Raw genomic sequence first — 22,208 nt, 5'->3', positions numbered from 1 at the left:
GTCCCCGTTGCTAACGGAGTGGAAAGAATTTAGTTTTGTAAAAGAAATTCCTTCACTACCTCCTTGTTTTCTAAGAAAAGGTGCATAGCGGTTTCTGGAGTTTGGGAATAGGATGCAGAGACGGGGTAAGGAATTGGAGGCAGTTTAGTAGTTTCCCTTAGTAAAGACAGTCGTTGGCAAAACATTTGCTATCTTTTCTGGAAGGATCTTTCCTTTGTCCTGAAAATCGTTTTACAAATGAGAAAAGCATTCAGAAAAGGAAGGTCTGGGAGGATGCTTCTTAACTGAAATTTCCTCTAGTCTGTTCATAATCCTTACCAAATGTCCACAAGATGCCGGTTAATCAGAATTTCTTGGTGATAGGGGACTACAAAAAGGGGAAATGAAAATTCTAACGTTCATTTATGAAAGAATAAATATAAATGTTAAAAAGAAAAAGCTAAAGAGGGCAATTTCTATATTCTTCATAAAAGTAGTTTAAATAGGAGCATTTTTCAAGGTGGGGATGTAGCTCAGTGGTAGAGCGCATGCTTAGCATGCATGAGGTCCCGGGTTCGATCCCCAGCATCTCCAGTATTTTGTATCTCTGCTCCGGAACCATCTTTCTTTTACAGAAACAGTCACAGCCCATTTCTGTAGAATCTGAAAATTAATCGTCTTGCCCCCGACTCCCATACTTATATCTTGCTTTGGTTACGCTTGTAGCTCTTTCATTTTTAAAATCTTATTCTTGCCTGGCCAACATGGTGAAACCCCGTCACTACTAAAAATGCATAAATTAGCCGGGCGTGGTGGCAGGCACTTGTAATCCCAGCTACTCGGGAGGCTGAGGCAGAAGAATCCCTTGAACCCGGGAGGTAGAGGTTACAGTGAGCCGAGATCGCGCCATAGCACTCCAGCCTACGGGACAAGAGCGAGACTTCGTCTCAAAAAAAAAAAAAAAAAAAAAATCCTTTCTATTCTTAGCCGCATTTATATATGATGAGTGACTTTGGACCCTGTTCCATTAGGGCGGTGGTGGAAGGAACATTTATCAATAAAAGGACAATTATCAATAAAAATCGTAAGTGGATGTTCTATGAACGAATTCGTCTTTTCACTGAGTTTTGGTGCTGGGTTTGTGGTGGGGGATGCAACGGTAGGCTGAGCTCTGGTCTCAGGTTTCACCTTTTGGGGCTCAATGCGAAAAAGATGGATTTCTCCTCAAGCTCGCAGGAAAGAAAATGTACTCTTCCCAGGCCGGAGGCTACGAAGGTATTGGGTAAATTTAGCGTCTCCAAACTTGGCAGTTCGCTCAGAAATCGTACACAAAGAGGTGAAATAGTAGCATTTTGACACTGATGTTTTCCTTCAGTGATTGCATTTTGCCAGTGACTTCATAGCGTTCCCATGATTGTGTGGATTTGATCCTTTCTATATTGATCTCTTTTGAAATCTCTAAATTTACTTCACTGATTCTAAAACTGCCCACTTCAATTGTGCTTCTCAAACAAAAAAACAAAAACACTTCTCTTTTTAAAACTGGTGCTTTTATACCATGCAAGTGTGTGAGGACTTTCTTTGGCTAGCTCTTTTGTGTATTTCGCAGAATACACAAAAATCTCCTTTTGGGATGCAGCGTCTCTTATATCTTGGTGCTTTAGTCTCAACTTCCAACTTCGGACAAGGCAGAGATGCGGTGAGGAATCGGGGGGCAGTTCAGTAGTTTCCCTAAGTAAAAACAGTCGTTGGCAAAACATTTTCTGTCTTTTCTGGAAGGATCTTTCCTTTGTCCTGAAATTTTTTTTTTTTTTTTTTTTTTTTTTTTTTGAGACAGAGTCTCGCTCTGTCGCCCAGGCTAGATAGAGTGCAGTGGCTGGATCTCAGCTCACTGCAAGCTCCGCCTCCCGGGTTCACGCCATTCTCCTGCCTCAGCCTCCCGAGTAGCTGGGACTACAGGCGCCCGCCACCTCGCCAGGCTAGTTTTTTTTTTTTTTTTTTTTTTTTTTAGTAGAGACGGGGTTTCACCGTGTTAGCCAGGATGGTCTACGATCTCCTGACCTCGTGATCCGCCCGTCTCGGCCTCCCAAAGTGCTGGGATTACAGGCTTGAGCCACTGCGCCCAGCCAGTCCTGAAAATATTTTTACAAATGAGAAAAGCATTCAGAAAAGGAGGGTCTTGGAGAATGTTTCTTAACTGAAATTTCCGTCCCCACTCTGCTCCTAATGTCTGCCCCCAGTGGCCCTCAGTGCCACTCTTTCCCCATCAGTTCCCTAAATTTATTTCATATAAGAGACCTGGAGAAGTTATACATTTCACTGATTTAATACTTCAGCTACCCACAGGTTAAAGCTATGCATGCTTTCTATCCCCTCCAAGAAAAAAAAAAAAAAAGATTATTTTATTTTGGTCACAGAAAGCCTGAGTCTTCCATTTATTCCTTCAGCAAATAATTTAAGTGATAGATTTATAGTTATTTACTTATTTGCATTTTCAGTGCATAGCATGTAACTGTCTTCCTCTTCCCATCTACCATCCTTCTCTTAGGTCCTTTATATTGTTGCAGTGTAGGGTAGTCCCCAAAGTCTGCCTTTCATCCCCAGTTGACCACAGGTTACAACTTACTTCGTATTTTAGAGGTTCTTGCCAAACACTGCCAGATTTCCTCCCTTGAATGTTTAAACTTTCCCAGGTTTGCCCAATACAGACAAGAAATTAAAGAGAATCACTGTTAAATTTCTGTCTACCCACCATGAAGTATTTTATTTTAAATTACTGAGAGGTTATTGATCACAATCTAAGAATAAACTGTGTGAAGATTTTCCTACATTACCTTGTAGGTCTGCTGTATCTCATTTCTCCTTAATATGAAAAGAACAAATTATATTCCTCGCTAAATAACCTTGATTCACATCTAATTTTCTCTAGCACAAGACTTTGTAGAAACCCCTAAATGGAGGCTCAGAGGAGTTTCAATCTGGTAACAAAAAGGAATCTTTTTAGCTTTTCAATGCTAAGGAATAGGCAAAGAGAAGATTTTTCTCGAGGTTTCAGTTCTCTGCTCATTTTTATGTTTTTAGAAAATTGCCCCTTTTCTTTCTATCTTTTGCTTCTCTTAATATTCTTTTGGCAGAAAAGTTACAGAAAATTAGGCCTGGTTTTATCCAATTAAAATAGCCATCTTTTGAAATATTGTTTAAAAAAATGTTTAATTTTCCTATCAGGAACCTAGAGTCATATGATAAATTAAAACAAGCCTTTCCTTTTACTTAAGACAGTCCCAAGTGATCAACTTCCCTTTTCCATGAGATAAGTTTGTTTCAATTGTCCTCCCTTGCTTTAAGATGAGGTCGGAACCATCTCAGACCACTGGCAAATAACCTCAAATTTCGATTTGAGGGAATAGGGCTTAAGGGTCTATTTCTTCCATCCCAGAAGGCCCTGAATTCTTAAGGAATCTGCTTTCCCCCCCAGTAACTAGCTTTGCAAAGTAGGGATCTCAAGAAGTGGCAATTCTGATTTCTTAGTCCTGGGACAATTTTGGAAAGACAAAACGTAAAATAGAAGCTTCTCTCTGCTTGGCAGAACTGTACCTGGCGAGATTAAGTTACACCACCTCCACTGGCCCTTGACTTTTAAAATGTCTGCGAACTGCTCATGTGTCTATGACTAACGGGCCAGTGGATACAGAGATACTGCTTTGACTCTTATTTTCCCTAAGAGCCTATCCACGGTGGGAAAACCTCTGGAGTCTCCCAGCCTCCTGCAGGAGCCTCAGTTCTGTAGCTCTGCCCCAAAATAGGCCCCAGGCCATGAGTTCTGGCTCTGGAAGCACTAAGGTAGAGCTGCTATCATTCACTGAGGCTTCTGTCTGTGCCTCTGGGTTAAATGGTTTTACTTCATGCACTTACTATGCTGAACTTGAATTACTGGTGGGTTTTTGATTGGCTGTGTTTGTTTTTTTTTTTTTATTTGGAGTTTTCTTCCTCTCTTTTTTTCCCTTATGATATGGATATGTATTTATATTGTAGTCATTTTACATTTATATTGTGATCATTTTACATTTATACTGTGGTCATTTTAAAACTTACTGGATCTATTGTTGTTGTTGTTCAAGTGGGTACATTTTGTCAGAGATATCTCCGACAACAATATTTTTTCATAAGGTCAAAATCTTCTTCTTCTTCTTCTTTTTTTTTTTTGACGGAGTCTTGCTCTGTCACCCAGACTGGAGTGCAGTGGTACGATCTCAGCTCACTGTCCTCCTGGGTTCACTCCATTCTCCTACCTCAGCCTCCTGAGTAGCTGGGACTACAGGCGTCTGCCACCACACCCAGCTAATTTTTTGTGTTTTTAGTGGAGACAGGGTTTCACCGTGTTAGCCAGGATGGTCTCAATCTTCTGACCTCGTGATCAGTCTGCGTCGGCCTCCCAAAGTGCTAGGATTATAGGTGTGAGCCACCACGCCAGGTCCAAGATAAAAATCTTTATACAGTCATGTGTCAATAGGGGCAAATGTTCTGAGAAATGCACTGTTGGATGATTTCGTCATTGTGTGAACATCACAGAGTGTACTTATGCAAACCTAGATGATATAGCCGACTACACACCTAGGCCATATGGTATAGCCTATTGCTCCTAGTCTACAGAGCTGTACAGCAGGTTGCTGAACTGAATACTGTCAGCAATTGCAATAGAGTGGTATTTGTGTATCCAAACATACGAAAGGTACAATAAAAATGTGGTATAAAAGATAAAAATGGGGCCAGGAACAGTGGCACATGACAGTAATTCCAGCACTTTGGGAGGGTAAGGTGGGTTGATCGCTTGAGCCCAGGAGTTGTAGACCAACCTGGGCAACATGGTGAAATCCCATCTCTATAAAATACAAAAATTAGCTGGGTGTGGTGGCACATGCCTGTGGTCACAGCTACTCAGGAGGCTGAGATGGGAAGATGGAGTGAGCCCCAGAGGTCGAGGCTGCAGTGAGCTGAGACTGCGCCATTGCACTCCATTAAAATGGTACACTTGTGCTGGGCACTTGCCGTGAATGGGTCTTGCAGGACTGGTAGGAGTTGTTCTTGGTGAGTCAGTGAGTGAGTGGTGAGTCAATGTGAAGACGTAGGACATTACTGTACACTACTGTAGATTTTATAAATGCTACATACTTAGGCTACACGAAACTTATATTTATTTCTTCAATAATAAATTAACCTTAACTTATTGGACTTTTTCACTTTGTAAACTTAATTTTTAAAAACTTTTTGACTCTTTTGTAATAACACTTAAAACACAAACACCTGGCTGGGCATGGTGGTTTATGCCTGTAATCTCAGCACTTTGGGAGGCTGAGGCATGCAGATCACTGGATGTCAAGAGTCTGAGACAAACCTGGCTAACATGGTGAAACCCCATCTCTACTAAAAATAAAAAAAATACAAAAGTTAGGCAGGTGTGGTGGTGGGCGCCTATAATCCCAGGTACGAGGAAGCGGAGTCAGGAGAATCACTTGAACCTGGGAGGCAGAGGTTGAAGTGAGCCGAGATCACACCACTGCGCTGCAGCCTCGGTGACAGAGCAAGACTCTGTCTCAAAAATCAAAAACAAACAAACAAAAAAACCACAGACACCTGTAAAGCTGTACAAAAAATATTTTTTCTTTATATTCATATTCCATAAGCTTTTTTCTACTGAAAAGCTTTTTTTTTTTTTTAAACTTTTAAAACTTTTTTGTTAAAAATGAAGACACAAACACACACATTAGCCTAGGCCTAGACAGGGTCAGGATTGTCAATATCACCATCTTCCACCTCCAAATCTTGTTCCACTGGAAGGTCTTCAGAGGCAATACCATGCAGGAAGCTGTCATCTCCTATGATAACAATGCCTTCAAGAATCCCTTGTGAGGGCCTGACTGAGGCTGTTTTACAGTTATTTTTTAATAAGTAGAAAGAGTACACTGTAAAATAACAATAAAAAGTATAGTATAGTAAATACATAAACCAGTAACATACTCATTTATTATCATTTTCAAGTATTAGGTACTGTACATAATTGTATGTACTGTATTTTTATACAACTGGCAGAGCAGTAGGTTTGTTTACACCAGCATCACCACAAACATGTGAATAACACACTGGGCTACGTTACCACAGCTACAATGTCATTAGGTGATCAGACTTTTTCAGCTCCATTATAATCAGTCTTACGGGACCACTGTCATCTATGTGGCTCATTGTTGACCAAAATGTCCTTATGTGGCATGTAACTGTGTTTCTACCTTTAAAGGTCAAGTACTTCATCTTTCCTTCAGTTATATCTGGTTGCTCATCAAGATTTTTAATGCATGTTTATGGTTCAAATAACTATTTCACTTGAGTAATACTCCAAAGTGTGATGATCTAATATTCATATTCCTAGGCTACTTGACGTAATGCAATTTCTTCTCAAAGTCAATCCATTTGATATAGGACTAGCAATTCTACTGTGCTTAACTATTAGTACTTTTACTTTCTCTTGCCTCATTACGGTGAAATCCGAACTCAAACATAGCCTTTTCAGGCTGTAAAAGGACTAAACTGGAGTACTGTGCTAAGTTGCTAGTGTCAAAGCTACCATTAGAGAAGTTTGAAAGGACTTTCTGGTAACCCAGTGTCACAAATGCTGTATTAAAATCACTGGTGAATGTAGATGGTACACACATGGTATACCAACATTCTTCACTAGACACTGAATGGCACTTCAATCTCATGGCAAAGTTATATTAGGGCAAAATGCCCAACATTTTAGCATAGATACCTGCCAATTGCCTGCTTTCCACTGACCGACAGTCTTATTCCTCTAGCTGATTTGGTGTTCCCAACTGGCATTTCTCTAGCCTCTCCTTGAGCCTACCCATTCTGTGGGGTCCCCTCTGTAGCCACCACCTATGCCTCTCACTTCTGTGTTCTGCCTCAAAATACCTTCTCCAGTGCACCCACTCCATCCCTTATTCCTAAATTACCTTCCCACCTTAATCTCAGATCACATTCATCTCCATCTTCTGTTCTCCAGACTCTCTTACTTTCCCCCACCTCAACTCATTCACTACACTCACTACAGTAACTCACTACCCTCAGGATCCAGCCAGCTTTGTGCTCCTAGCTCACAGTCTTTGCTTTTACCACTTCCTACGATGGCCCCTTCCTCTACCATCCCTGTGCTATCCTTTGGTTTCCATCCTTTCTAACTCCTATTCTTAGCTTAACTTTTCTTCCCAGGCTCAACCTCTCTTCTTCCCACACATCTGTGAGATACTCCCATTCTGAGTGGCCCTTGTTTATCCCCACCTCTGGTTGTTCTCAGAAACTATGGACTGGGATCGCTAAGCTGACACATACTTTTCCTTGTGCCTTTTATTTTCTCCTATCTTTGAATTCAAATTTTTGTTCAGCTTTTTAATTAGGCATATGAACCTGTCACACTTACTTCATCTCACCCCTTACTTACTACTTTTCTTTTTAAATAAGTTCATTTTTAGTAAAGTTTGGGGGAAATCTTAGGACACAACTTAGTTATTTCTCAGAGGATGCTGCTTACTGCAATGGTTGCCATGGGCTGCTATAACAAAATAACACACACTAGGCGGCTCAAACAAAATAACTTTATAATCTCACAGTTCTAGAGGCAAGAAGTCCAAGACTGAGGTGTTATCAGGGTTTCTTCTTTCTGAGGGTTGTGAGGGAGAATCTATTTCAGGCCTCTCCTCTAGTTTCTGGTAGTTTTCTGACAATCTTTGAAATTCCTTGTGATTGCATCACTAAATCTCTGCCGTCATGTTCACATGGCATTCTCTCTGCATGTGTGTGCATGTTCAAATTTCCATCCCCCCTCCCTTTTTTTTTCTGAGACGAAGTCTCGCTCTTGTCCCCAGGTTAGAGTGCAATGGTGTGATCTTGGCTCACTGCAACCTCTGCCTCCCAGGTTCAAGCGATTCTCCCGCCTCAGCATCCTGAGTAGATGGGATTACAGGCCCCTGCCACCACGCCTGGCTAATTTTTGTATTTTTAGTAGAGATGAGGTTTCACCATGTTGGCCAGGCTGGTCTTGAACTCCTGATCTCAGGTGATCTGCCCACCTCGGTCTCCCGAAATCCTGGGATTACAGGCGTGAGCCACTGCACCCAGACAAATTTCCTCTTTTTATTGGGACACCAGTTATATGGAATCAGGGGTTCACTTTACTCCGTATGACTTCAATTTAACTAATTACCTCTTTGATTACTTTATTTCCAAATAAGATCACATTCTGAGGTACTGAGGGTAGGATTTTAACATGAATTTTCAGGGGAGAAGATTCAATTCTTAACAGCTACTAACTAGTATTATGGTAAATCACCCTATTCTCAACAAAGAAAGCATAACTGAGGGTAATATGAAGTCACTGCAGTTGTGACAATCTCCGTACTCCAGTATTGATATTCATATCCCTCAGTCAGCTGTCTTGGATTCTGATGTTAGTTGAGCACTTTTGCATCAAATTGGCTGGAGATCTCATGGGAATTATTTACCCTTTCAATTCACTCACATATTTTTTTTTTTCTTTATGAGTACAAGTCTATTTGGAGGAGGATCCCATTGGGATAGTGGTATGGTTTGGCTGTGTCCTCACCCAAATTTCATCTTGAATTGTAGCTCCCACAATTCCCACATGTTGTGGGAGGGACCCAGTGGGAGAAAATAGAATCATAAGGGCGGTTTCCCCCATTCTGTTCTCGTGGTAGTAAGTCTCATGAGGTCCAACAATTTTTTTTTTTTTTTTTGAGACGGTGTCTTGCTCTTTCTCCCAGGTTGGAGTGCAGTAGTGTGATCTCGACTCACTGCATCCTCCGCCTCTTGGGTTCAAGTAATTCTCCTGCCTCAGCCTCCTGAGCAGCTGGGATTACAGGCGTCCACCACCATGCCTGGCTAATTTTTGTATTTTTAGTAAAGACGGGGTTTCACCATGTTGGACAGGCTGGTCTCCAACTCCTGACACCATGTGATCCACCTGCCTCAGCCTCCCAAAGTGCTGGGATTATAGTCATGAGCCACTGCACCCAGCCATATTCTTTATTTTGTTTAATTATCTTGGATTAACTTGAATGTATTCTAGGTGTGTTCAAGTACTAATTGTCACATTAGGGGGAAAAATCTGTTAAGACTTTTTCCAGCAAAAGTCAAAAAGAAATTTTAAAAATTAGTTGAACTGGGCAATGTCAGAATTATACCTAAAACAAAGTATTATGCTTTGAACTAGATTACTGGGCTCTGTTAGGCACTCAGCTATCACATTGTACTTCTTTTATTGTGATACTATTCCTTGTTTTACTTTTATCATCTGGCTATCTTCCTACTTGTGTCTACAGAAGTTATTTCAATTCCTGACACACAGTAGGTATTCAATACATCGTTCTTGTTGGGAAAAACTTGAACAATGTTTCCCTGGACACGATGCCATCCCAGTTGTATTTTAGTGACTGAAGTTAGTACAATCCTGATCATAAACAATTTGGCTGATTCAAATTCAGAAAGGCTATGATTCCTGGTCCTTATGATTTTGGGGGATGTTGCTTCCCAAACTCAGTAAATATTCAGTAACTCTTAATACAGTAACTGTTAGTATAGCCCTAATCATAACAGTTTGTTAACCTATATTAAATTAAAACATGACTATCTTGGTTAACAGAAAAATAAGTTTATATCCACTACAAAAACATTCCGAATGGGACTTTTGGCTCAAGAGAGGAATTAAGAAAGACTTTAGGATTCAAGGGCGTTATCAGGCCCAGAGCCCCTTCCAGCCTTTGTCTGGTTAAACAAGGAATTTTGCAGTCCTCCCTGTTGTCTTTTTAACATGGCAGGGAAGCTGGCTAATGTGCAGAGGCGTTTGCTTTATTTGGTGAACTCACTCCCTCACTTTGGCACCAGCCTCAGTTCTAAGCAAAGGCAGAAAACTAGGATACAAACGTTAACAGTTTCAAAATGGATCTTAATTTGGGGATTTTTCAATCAATTAATGTTTGTTTAGCTTCTACAAGGTGAGGATCCATAAGGAAGATATTAGGAAACATCTAATGGAAGCTTGAAGAACCAAAATGAGGAAAGCAGAATTAGGAACGACCCTGTCTGGTGCCGCCTCTCCTTCTGGTTTCCATCTGTGCCCCTTCTCAGGAGCCGCTGGAACACAAGCCTCGAGCAGGCAAAGGCTCTTTGGATTTGAAATACAAAACCGTTAAGTGAGCTCAGACCAGGTCGCCTCCCAGCTGTCGCCTGCTTTCTCTAGAGCAGTGATCTGGCAGCTGTTTGGAGAGTCTGAACGCGATAACAGTTTTTGTTTTTCAGCGCATCCGTGTGCTATCTTCTAATGGCCAGAAAAGCCATTAATGTGATGAAAATTCTGAATGATCTGTTTGGCTAGAAAAGCTTTTCACTCCACTTTTAGAATCCAGTCACTTGATTCTAAATCACCACAATGCCATGGAATGTAAAAACTGCTCTCGCTACGTCTAGAGACAGATGCCGCTTCCTCCTCTGGGAACACGGTTCATCTCCACTCTCCGATTTCACGGCTTTTATTTGCCCTCTGGGACGCGCTGACATTGTTCTAAGCACATTTTCTAAGTGATTATGTGAGTGTGGGTGTGTTTTGTTGGACTCGAAGGGAGTCTAATTTCTAGAAGTTCCTTTCAGGAGTCTGCCTTTACTACAAAGTGGATGTATTCGAAAACACAGTAACTCATTGGCAACACAACTTTTCACCTAATTAAGTACAATTCGGTCATAAAAGAAGTGATGGGGTTTGCGTAGCTGGCTCTGTGGCTTAGTTGGCTAAAGCGCCTGTCTCGTAAACAGGAGATCCTGGGTTCGAATCCCAGCGGGGCCTTAAAGTAGGTGTGTTCTTTTTCTTTCCCCTTTTAATAAGGGCCATCTGTTTTTGTAAATTTATCACAATTTTTAGTCTATAATCCTTAATCACAATATCAGATCCACTGCATAGAGCTTTAGTCTCTCCAGTCTCTCTTCATTCCACCTGCATCCTCAAAGGCTATTAGTTTCTGATGATCTCTCAGACAGTTATGTTGGAATTTCACCAAACTCAGGGGTTCAAGTTCAATCACGGATAAAAAATATCTAAAATAAAATGGTAAAACTTTAAATTCAAAACATTAAAAAATATATTCTTCTGGTTTCTCAAACTCCATGAAACCTTACTTAAATTCCACATGGATGAAAAATGGTTGCAATTTATGGAACATTTACTAAGTTGTACTTTATGTATTTTCTCACATACTTTTAATTCCTAGACTATTCACTGAAGTAAACAGTATTATGCCCATTTTACAGATAAAAAATGAAGTATCAGAAGGAAATAAACTTGTCCAAATCTTATAACTGATAAATAATCAAGCTAATATTTCAATCCGATATTTCTCAGTTACTTAAGTCAAAGTTACTTAAGTCGAAGTCTTAAGTAACAAATAATATTATTTATAAAAACGAACAGTATCCAGTGTGATTTAGAATAATAGTTCTTAAAATTGTATGGCACATGAACTAATTAGATTATCTAATAAAAACTTTTTTTTTTTTTTTTTTTTTGAGACGGAGTCTCGCTGTGTCGCCCGGGCTGTAGTGCAGTGGCGCGATCTCCGCTCACTGCAAGCTCCGCCTCCCGGGTTCCCGCCATTCTCCCGCCTCAGCCTCGGAGTAGCTGGGACTACAGGCGCCCGCCACCGCGCCCGGCTAGTTTTTTGTATTTTTAGTAGAGACGGGGTTTCACCGTGTTAGCCAGGAGGGTCACCGATCTCCTGACCTCATGATCCGCCCGCCTCGGCCTCCCAAAGTGCTGGGATTACAGGCTTGAGCCACCGCGCCCGGCCTAAAAAACTTTTGTCTATAAACACACAGACACACACACACACACACACACAAACTTATGGACAAGTTTTGCATATTCTTTTGAGATTTTCCCTGACCTCCTTAAGTTCTTTGGTGCCCATGTGCCACTGAAAAAAAATCCATGACTTCCATAAATCAATAAACAGTAAATCACAAATGAATGTTCAGAAAAAAATAAGCTATTTTAGGGTCAGGGGACATATTTTGTTTCTTGACATTGATTTTTATAGGACTATCACTCCCTTTCCTTGGTTGATTTAAACTGGGTTATTAGAAGCAGATGTCCCATAGGGGTGTTATGACTCTGAACCAGCATGCCAGTTTCAAAAAGTTGTATTTCTGGATATGAGATCACTGAAGTGAATTCTGAAAAGAATTCTATGTGGTCCATAAACACCTCTTAAAGCTAACCTCAGGTAGTGGAAGATATGCCTTCATCTGTTTTACATGAAGTTACAGAACTCTAGTCATCTCCTCATTCATTCCCAAAATTATTATTTCTTTTTTTCTGTTTTGTTTTGTTTTGTTTTGAGACGGAGTCTGGCTGTGTCGTCCAGGCTGGAGTGCAGTGGCGCCATCTCGGCTCACTGCAAGCTCCGCCTCCCAGGTTCACGCCATTCTCCTGCCTCAGCCTCCCGAGTAGCTGGGACTACAGGCGCTGGCCACCACTCCCGGCTCATTTTTTGTATTTTTAGTAGAGACGGGGGTTTCACCGTATTAGCCAGGATGGTCTCGATCTCTTGACCTCGTGATCCGCCTGCCTCGGTCTCCCAAAGTGCTGGGATTATGGGCGTGTGCCACGGCACCCGGCCCAAAATTATTAATTCGATGCCTACTCACACTAAGGTGTGGGAAGGTAAGCTGAACAGGCCTGGTCTCTATCCCAAAGGAGATAAGAGCTTATTTGGGGATGGGTGAGTGAATATAAGTTATTTATATAATGACAAACATAACATTGTGGCTATGAGAAGTGCTACAGAAAAAGAATGACTGTGATTTAGAACATACGGGTAAGATGTGGTTTCATCAGGGAGATAAGAGGAGAGTCTTCAGTTGCAAAGAAAGAGGACAGTATAGGAAAGGCAGACAGAGCATAGGGACACCCAGGCAGAGGAAGTTAGACAAAGTGCATTGGACTGGAAAAAAGCTGGTATGAGTACAGTGGGAAGGCCATGGGCAAGCAGCCTGAGAGATGGGATGCAGGAGGATAGGACCAAACTGTGTCAGAATTTTAGAGGCCATGCCAAGGAGTTTTAATTTTATTTTAAGAGCAACCAAAATCCATGTGTAATTGAACATAAACACATTTCAAAAATTATGAGTGAAGAAAAAAATATAAAGTTTAAGATGTATTCTCCTATTTACTGTGTTCTTTTTGGAAAATAAATTTAAAATTAACTAGAAAAGCAGATAACCAGTAACATAATCAGAAGTGGAGAAAGTATAAATGTAAGAAATAATTAAAAGGAATTGGCAGCAAGTTTTAGGGGGAAAACCCCCCAAATTGAGAAAAAGCCTATATCTGCAACCTCAAGGGAGTTATTTCTCACAAATGACTCCTTTTCCAGATGTTTTAAGAGTAAAACCTCAGCAGACAAGTACATCAATGCCTTTGTTTAATTTTTGATTGATAAGAAATAATGCTAACCTCTTTCTCTTTACTTAATGGTGATGAATTCACTAATGTTTTAATGAGAATTTAGTTGTGCTTACTGGGGGTTCTCTGGAAAGTTTAGCTTTCTATTCTGTTTCTTATATAAAGTTCCTAGCTGCCAAAATAAGAGAGGTTGGAGTTAAGTCCTCTAAGGTCTTTTGATACCCAAGGTGAATTATCTAAGGAGTCTTAAAAGAGCTTTGCAGTCGCCTCACACTCAGCAAAGAGCTGAGTTAGTCTCTGCACAAACTCAGCAAACAACTTCTAAGTTTATGTACTGGACCACAGATTGAAAAGTGAAGTGGCTCTCAACTCAATCCAAAGATGCTTTCCTCCTTCTAGTGAAAGCAATGCTCATTCAGTGGATCAAGTCACACCAAAGAAAAATCTATTCACATATAAATGCAGAGAAAAGGCTGGCAATAAAGTGACTGACTGTGCACAGGAATGAAAGGAGCATGGAGCTCTCAATGACAAAGTCTGTATGCATGTCCTGGATCCCTCACTACCAAATGTGAACCTCTGCTAAGTAACTTGACTCTCCTAAGGTCTGTCTCATTCTTTTCTTTTTCTTTTAATTTTTACTTTTAAAATAATTTCATCGTTACAGAAAAGTTGCATCCTTCACTCAATCTTCCCAAATATGGACCTTATCTCATATGTATATCTCATATGTGTATACATATATATACATATATATACTTTTATCTCATATGTCATATGTATATCTCATATGTATATATGTATACATACGTATTTTTTTTTTTTTTTTTTGAGATGGAGTCTCGCTCTGTCATCCAGGCTGGAGTGCAGTGGCATGATCTCAGCTCACTGCAAGCTCCGCCTCCCGGGTTCACGCCATTCTCCTGCCTCAGCTTCCCGAGTAGCTGGGACTACAGGCGCGCGCCACCAAACCTGGCTAATTTTTAAAAATATTTTGTTTAGTAGAGACGGGGTTTCACTGTGTTAGCCAGGATGGTCTCGATCTCCTGACCTCGTGATCCACCCGCCTCGGCCTCCCAAAGTGCTGGGATTACAGGTGTGAGCCACCGCACCCGGCTACATATGTATTTTATACATATGAGATATACATATGAGCTAAAAGTTCCTAATATGTATACACACACACACACGCACACATACTAAACCATTTGCCATTTAAGAATAAGTTGCTGGGCCGGGCGCGGTGGCTCAAGCCTGTAATCCCAGCACTTTGGGAGGCCGAGACGGGCGGATCACGAGGTCAGGAGATCGAGACCATCCTGGCTGACACGGTGAAACCTCGTCTCTACTAAAAAAATACAAAAACTAGCCGGGCGAGGTGGCGGGCGCCTGTAGTCCCAGCTACTCGGGAGGCTGAGGCAGGAGAATGGCGTAAATCCGGGAGGCGGAGCTTGCAGTGAGCTGAGATCCGGCCACTGCACTCCAGCCCGGGCGACAGAGCGAGACTCCGCCTCAAAAAAAAAAAAAAAAAAAGAATAAGTTGCTGGACATGATGGCTCATGCCTGTAATCCCAGCACTTTGGGAGGCCGAGGTGGGTGGATCATGAGGTCAGGAATTCGAGACCAGCCTGGTCAACATGGAGGAACCCCATCTCTACTAAAAATACAAAAATTAGTCGGGTGTGGTGGCACGTGCCTGTAGTCCCAGCTACTCAGCAGGCTGAGGCAGAAGAATCGCTTGAACCCCGGAGGCGGAGGTGGCAGTGAGCCAAGATAGCACCACTGCACTCCAGCCTGGGTAACAGAGTGAGACTCTGTCTCAAAAAATAATAATAAATAAATAAAAATAAAAAAGAATAAGTTGTAGACATAATGATCCTTTACCCCTAAATACTTCAATGTATGTTTCCTAACAGGAAAACACCCTCTTACATAATCACAGTACAATGATCAAAATCAGAAATTAACATTGATACAATACTATTGTCTAATATATGGGCCTTATTCAGACTATGCTAATTGTCCCTATAATGTCCTTTTTAGCAAAAGAAAATCTTTGAGCATATGTTGAATTGCCATGTTCTGTAGCCTTTCTTTCTCTTTTATAACATTGGTATTTTTAAAAGAGTACAGGCCAGTTATTTTGTAAAATTTTCCTCTATTTGGGTTAGTCTGCTATTTCCTCATGATTGGATTTTGGTTATGTATTTTGAGTAGCAGTACCAGAGAAATGACATTATTCCCTTTTCAGTGCATTTTATCAGGAGATATTTAATGGCAGTTGTCCCATTACCAGTGGTATTAATTTTGGTCATCTGGTTATGACAGTGTTTGCCAGGTTTCTCCATTGTCATTAATAAGTATCCTGACTTTTAGACTATGTAAATATCCTGTTATCATTCAACTTTTATCAACTTAATTTAGCACCCATTGATGATCCTGGCCTCAATCAGTTAGAAGTATGATGGTTGCCAAATGATGATCTTCTAAATCCATCGTTTATTCTACATTTACAAGTTATTTTTCTGCTATAGGAAGAAAAACATTTCCTTCCCCTCCCAGCCTCCACCAACCCTCCAGCTTTTATTTATTTATTTATTTTTTCACAGAGTCTTGATCTGTCACCCAGGCTGCAGTGCTAATATATAGATTTTTTTGTAGAGGGGTCTTGCCATGTTGCCCAGGCTGGTCTCCAACTTCTGGACTCAAATGAACCTCCTACCTCTGCCTCTCTATGTGCTGGGATTGCAGGTGTGAGCCACTGTGCCTCGCCCCCCTTCTCTTTTGACATTTACTTGTTTATTTATATGGACTCATGGGTTCCTACAATCCATTACTATTTCTTATTTTGATATTTCTTAATCTGCAAAATAATTAAAAGTTCAGTGTAGGAAACAGGGAGCATTCTAAGTATTTCAAACAAAAGGAGTTAAAAACAGGAAGTTGGGTTACTACAAAATTATCTGACAAGGTTGAGAAACAGGCTTTAGATTAGACCTTCAACTATGATTTCAGAAAATATCTATAGAACTAATCTATAAGGGCAGCTGGCAATAAACTTTTTGAGACTCAGAACATTGCAACCATAATCCAAGTAGCACAACATGAGAGCTAGGAGATTGCTTCCTTTATAATAACTTCTCAAACTCATGAAGCTGGTGACTGAACATTGGAACATGTACTATGGCCACCGCCTCTGCCACTACTCTCTCTAATTCTAAAGGCTAGAGACCAGACCCGTTAACACTGTGCTGAGAAAGCATAACTTCATGATCTTGCTTGCTAGCAAAAAATAGACAAAATCAGCATGATGATATTCTGCCTGCTAAATCTCAGAGAAGTATATCTAATCTCAGTCAAATCTCATTTGCATCAAGATTCTTAGCTGCAAAGGAGTCCAGAAAATGCACTTTCTGTTAGCTTCCAGTTCTCCCAATACAGAATGTCAACCAAAGGAAAGTGGGAATGGTTGCTGAATAAATAAGTGACAAAGGCAAACTTCTGTTTTCCCTGGGTTGTGAAGAGAATAGACAACAAAATTAATGAACTGCTTTTTGCAACAGTAACAACATCTGTTTTTTTCTTTTCTTTTCTTTTTTTTTTTTGAGACAGAGTCTCGCTCTGTCACCCAGGCTGGAGTGCAGTGGCCGGATCTCAGCTCACTGCAAGCTCCGCCTGCCGGGTTCACGCCATTCTCCTGCCTCAGCCTCCTGAGTAGCTGGGACTACAGGCGCCGCCACCTCGCCCAGCTAGTTTTTTGTATTTTTAGTAGAGACGGGGTTTCACCGTGTTAGCCAGGATGGTCTCGATCTCCTGACCTCGTGATCCACCCGTCTCGGCCTCCCAAAGTGCTGGGATTACAGGCTTGAGCCACCGCGCCCGGCCTGTTTTTTTCAAAAGTTGTTTCCTGGATTGTATTTGGGATTCTATTACTTTATTAGGGCTGTCATAACGAAGTACCACAGACTGCGTGGCTTAAACAACAGAAATTTATTTTCTCATAATTCTGAAGGCTAGAAATCTGAGATTAAAGTGTCATCAGAGTGAATTTCTTCTAAGGCTTCTCTCCTTGACTTGTAGTTGGCTTTCTCCTTGGTGTTTTTGCCTTAATGTGTGTTTCTCCTAATCTTCCCTTTTTATAATGACATCAGTCATATTGCATAAGGGCATGCCCTAATGACCTCATTTTAACTGAATTACCTTTTTAAAGATCTTACCTTGAAATAGAGTCACCTTCTGAGTTATTGGTGGTTATGATTCCACATATGAATTTTATGGAGATTTCAGACCATAATAAGGCTTAAGCAAGCATGAAATTTTCTTTTTTTTCTTTTTTTGAGACAGAGTCTGCCCAGGCTGGAGTGCAGAGGGGCGATCTCGGCTCACTGCAACCTCTGCCTCCAGGGTTCAAGTGATTCTCCTGCCTCAGCCTCCTGAGTTGCTGGGATTACAGGTGCCCGCCACCATGCCCAGCTAATTTTTGTATTTTTAGTAGAGATGGGGTTTCACCATGTTGGCCAGGATGTTGTATTTTATAGAGATGGGGTTTCACCATGTTGGCCAGGATGGTCTCTAACTCCTGACCTCAGGTGATCCACCCATCTTGGCCTCCCAAAGTGCTGGGATTACAGGCATGAGCCACTGCCCCCAGCCACAAGTATGAAATTTTCCTGAAACAAGTTTGTTTATTTGTTCATCCACTTACTATTTTATTTATTCATTGACCATTCCTTCCCCTCTTCTGCCCTTCCTTCTTCAGAAATGACTTCCAGTAATCCAAATAAAATATTAGCAAACTGGATAATGAAATTATGTTTCATATTAAGCCTGACTTAAGACAGTCTCAATGAGAGGCCAGGCGCCAGGGCTCACGCCTGTAATTCCAGCAGTTTGGGAGGCCGAGGCGGGTGGATCCCAAAATCAGGAGTTCTAGACCAGCTTTGACCAACATGGTGAAACTCTGTCTCTACTGAAAATACAAAAATTAGACGGGCATGGTTGCCCGCACCTGTAATCCCAGCTACTTGGAAGGCTGAGGCAGGAGAATCCCTTGAACAAGGGAGGCGGAGGTTGCAGTGAGCCGAGACTGTGCTACTGCATTCCAACCTGGGCAAAAAAACAAAAAAAAAAGAAAAAGAAAAAGAAAGCCTCAATGACTGAGAAAAATTTCATTTGGGGTTTCATAGTGGAAAATACAGAGTAAAACATTGTGATTATGTAACTGACATTGCAGAGTAGAACCCTGATAGAGCTTAGAGAAAAAGAACAACTCTTCTGCCTCAGAAGTTTGAAACATATTTGTCTTCTTTCCTCTCTTTCCTTCCTTGCTTCCTTCTATGCTACCTTTCTTCCTTCCCTCCCTTATTTATTTCCTTCTATCTTTCCTTCTTATCTTTCCTCCTTTAAGTTGAAGTATAAATCTATACAAGATACTATAATTTATCTGAGTGAATTCAGATCAAGTGCCATCAGCTAATGCGTTTCAGACAAAATATGTTAAGTTTTCTTGTTCAAAATATTTTAAGTCAAAATAAATGGCACTTGCAATTTACTTTTTATTAAAACACTACCTGTCATGTACGCAATTATGTACTTCCTATGGGTTAATGTATTCAACAATCAGAGTTGCCTTACACAGTTCTGCCTTCATCCACCTTTTTGGTTAAATTTTAAAAAACGGCTGCATGCAGTGACTCACAACTGTAATCCCAGCATTCTGGGAGACTGAGGTGGACGGGTCACCTGAGGTCAGGAGTTCGAGAGCAGCCTGGCCAACTTGGTGAAACCCCATCTCTGCTTAAAATACAAAAAATTTAGCTGGGCGTGGTGTCGCACACCTGTAATCCCAGCTATTTGGGAGGCTGAGGCAGGAGAATTGCTTGAACCCTGGAGGCAGAGGTTGCAGTGAGCTGAGATCACGCCATTGCACTCCACCTTGGGCAACAAGAGCGAAACTCTGTCTCAAAAAAAACTAAAAAACAAAACAAAAAAAACTTTACTCACTTTCTAATTTTTTTTTAAAATTGATCTGTGGATGCTCCTTATTTATTTTTATTAACATTTTTATTTTTATATATGCTGAAAATGTCTTTATAGTTTATTCCTGGTTTTTCAGTTTGTCAAAAGATTATATTAAATTTGACCTAGGCAAATGAATTAATATTTTTATTCATGAAGTTTTTATGTGTCTTAAGAAGGCCTTCCCCATACTAACTTCAAAAACTTTAATTTATTTTTGTCAGAAAAACCAGCTTCTGTTTCTTAGCCTCTAAATCTCACAATATTCATATTTAGCTTCTATATTCAAAATACTAAATAAATCTCAATTGTTCGATCCTAACACTTAAAAAAATTAATTTAATCCTTGCTGAGGCAAGGGAGAAATGTAAATAGAAGTGCAGACTTTCACCAAACAAAGTAAAAGCCAGAATTATTATAAGATTTGGGAGAGGGTGGCCTTTAGTTTGGTTTAATTCAATTTAAACGAAGCAGCATTTTGATAGCATCAAAGTAAAGCAGGGCTATAAGTAAAACAGTTTGCATCAGGATTGGGCTGAGAAGCAGACTCAGAATCTGCTTTCTTGAAACTACAGAGTTAAGATAAATATTGACAGATGTGCCTGAAGACCCTTAATGAAATTCTGGACTTGGTTGGAAATTGAATCTGAGGTTTTACATCAAGATAATAGTCAAAGTGAATGTCAAAGTCAAATTCATCAGAGCCACACGGCTCAGATAATCTAGGTAATAATGGATTGTTCCATTCTTACCGATATAATTTCCAGGAGCAAATTTTCTCATCATATTATTTTAAAGAACACCATTTCTTGACCTGTGCTTATTGATGTTAATTGATAACAGCAGTTTTTTTTTTCTAGTTCACAAAAAGAACTAAGGAGCAACTAACAAAAGCTGTTGACCTTCCCCCTCTTCACAAACATTTCTAACAGCTCTCGCTTGTTAGCTAAAGACCCTTCTTTGCCTACAATTTCTCCTGGTCACCTTCATAGTTGCACACAGCCACCCACTTAGAAATTAGTCATACTGGCCGGGCACGGGTGGCTCACTCCTGTAATCCCAGCAATTTGGGAGACCAAGGCGGGCAGATTGCCTGAGGTGTAGAGTTCGAGACCAGTCTGGCCACCATGGTGATACCCTGTCCTTACTAAAAATACAAAAAAATTAGCCGGGCGTGGTGGCATGCGCCTGTAATCCCAGCTACTTGGGAGGGTGAGGCAGGGGAATTCCTTGAACCAGGGAGGTGGAGGTTGCAGTGAGCCGAGATCGCACCACTGCCCTCCAGCCTGGGCGACAGAGCAAAACTCTGTCTCAAAAAAAAAAAGAAAAAGAAAAAAAAGAAAGAAATTAGCCATATTTTTACCCACTTTACCAGTAATGTACTTTTTTTTTTTTTTGAGACGGAGTCTCGCTCTGTCGCCCAAACTGGAATGCAGTGGCGCGATCTCAGCTCACTGCAAGCTCCGCCTCTCGCCATTCTCCTGCCTCAGCCTCCCGAGTACCTGGGACTACAGGCGCCCGCCAGCCACCCTGCCCCGCTAATTTTTTATATTTTTAGTAGAGACGGGGTTTCATCGTGTTAGCCAGGATGGTTTTAATCTCCTGACCTGGTGATCCGCCCCCCTCGGCCTCCCAAAGTGCTGGGATTACAGGCGTGAGCCACCGCGGCGGACCCAGTAATGTACCTTCTATTCAACAGATGACTTTAAATATGATCACTTGTAAAATAGAAGGAATGAGAAATAAAATACTTGGTTTTAGCCTGGAAACCTAGAAGTACTGTGAAAAGATCAAAGAGCTGTTGAAAAAACAAAGGGCAGAGGTGGAAACAAACCAATCCTTTTTTCTGCCTAACCTCCTTTCTTACCCCTCCCACTTTCCAGAAAAGGAGTTACAGCACCAGAGCCTGAGAGATCTTGGCAATAATAGTGAGCAAAATATTTGCTCAGCAGCACATACAAGAATCAACATTAAAACCTCAGCACTTAGTGGATTGAACCCGGGACCTCACACATGTAAATCATGCGCTCTACCACTAAGCTACATCCCCAGCAAGAATACTTTGCCAACAAAGTTTCTTAAAATATACTGTATTCGATCAATTTTTTTCCCCCCAAATAAGTTTTAAATAGTTTCTTGTGCAAGAATTGTGTGAATTTTGCAGGTCATGAGTGTGAGAAAGAAGATTTAAATGAATGTCACTAAGTCCGTTAGAGTAATTGGAAACTCACCAGGCCCAACACAGAACAAGTGGTTGCAAAACTGGCTTTTATCCGAGCTGGACTATGTATATAAGTCATTCAGATCCAGTCATTTGAAAAGGGCAGAATAAAAAAAGTAGAACCATAGATGGTTACAGCAAACTACTGGGAAATTTCCTGATGTGTTATACAAAGTCTAACAGTAATCAGAAGCCAGTTCGGCAGGGTAAAGTACTGGGATAGATTCATCTTGTAAGGCATATCCAGTCTTAGGTTTTGGTCTTGGAATTATCCACAGACCAACCCTCCGCCTAGTCTAAAAAGAAAAATCCCACTCAGTAGATTGGATGAGTAAATCTGTATCTTGTTGAATAAAAAGCATAAGAGAAATGTGAATATTCAAATATAAACCTGGGTTACAAAATGTGAGAAACAGAATTCAGGGTCAGGCAATAGATCTCAAAGTGTGGTCCTCAGAACAACAGCATCGGCAT

The 22,208-nt window shown here is 40.9% G+C and overlaps 2 non-coding genes across 2 annotated transcripts; both read left to right on the top strand.

Annotated features, from left to right (window-relative positions):
* The first annotated feature begins 501 nt into the window (after positions 1-501).
* On the top strand, positions 502-573 carry TRNAA-AGC. Its single transcript has one exon. It is a non-coding gene; the product is annotated as a tRNA-Ala (tRNA).
* Positions 574-10,808: 10,235 nt separating this feature from the next.
* On the top strand, positions 10,809-10,882 carry TRNAT-CGU. The gene has a single exon. It is a non-coding gene; the product is annotated as a tRNA-Thr (tRNA).
* Positions 10,883-22,208: the final 11,326 nt, after the last annotated feature.

Source organism: Trachypithecus francoisi, unplaced genomic scaffold, assembly GCF_009764315.1.
Source record: "Trachypithecus francoisi isolate TF-2019V2 unplaced genomic scaffold, Tfra_2.0 Lachesis_group10, whole genome shotgun sequence".
NCBI lineage: Eukaryota > Metazoa > Chordata > Mammalia > Primates > Cercopithecidae > Trachypithecus > Trachypithecus francoisi.
This window is presented reverse-complemented; position numbering and strand designations above follow the sequence as displayed.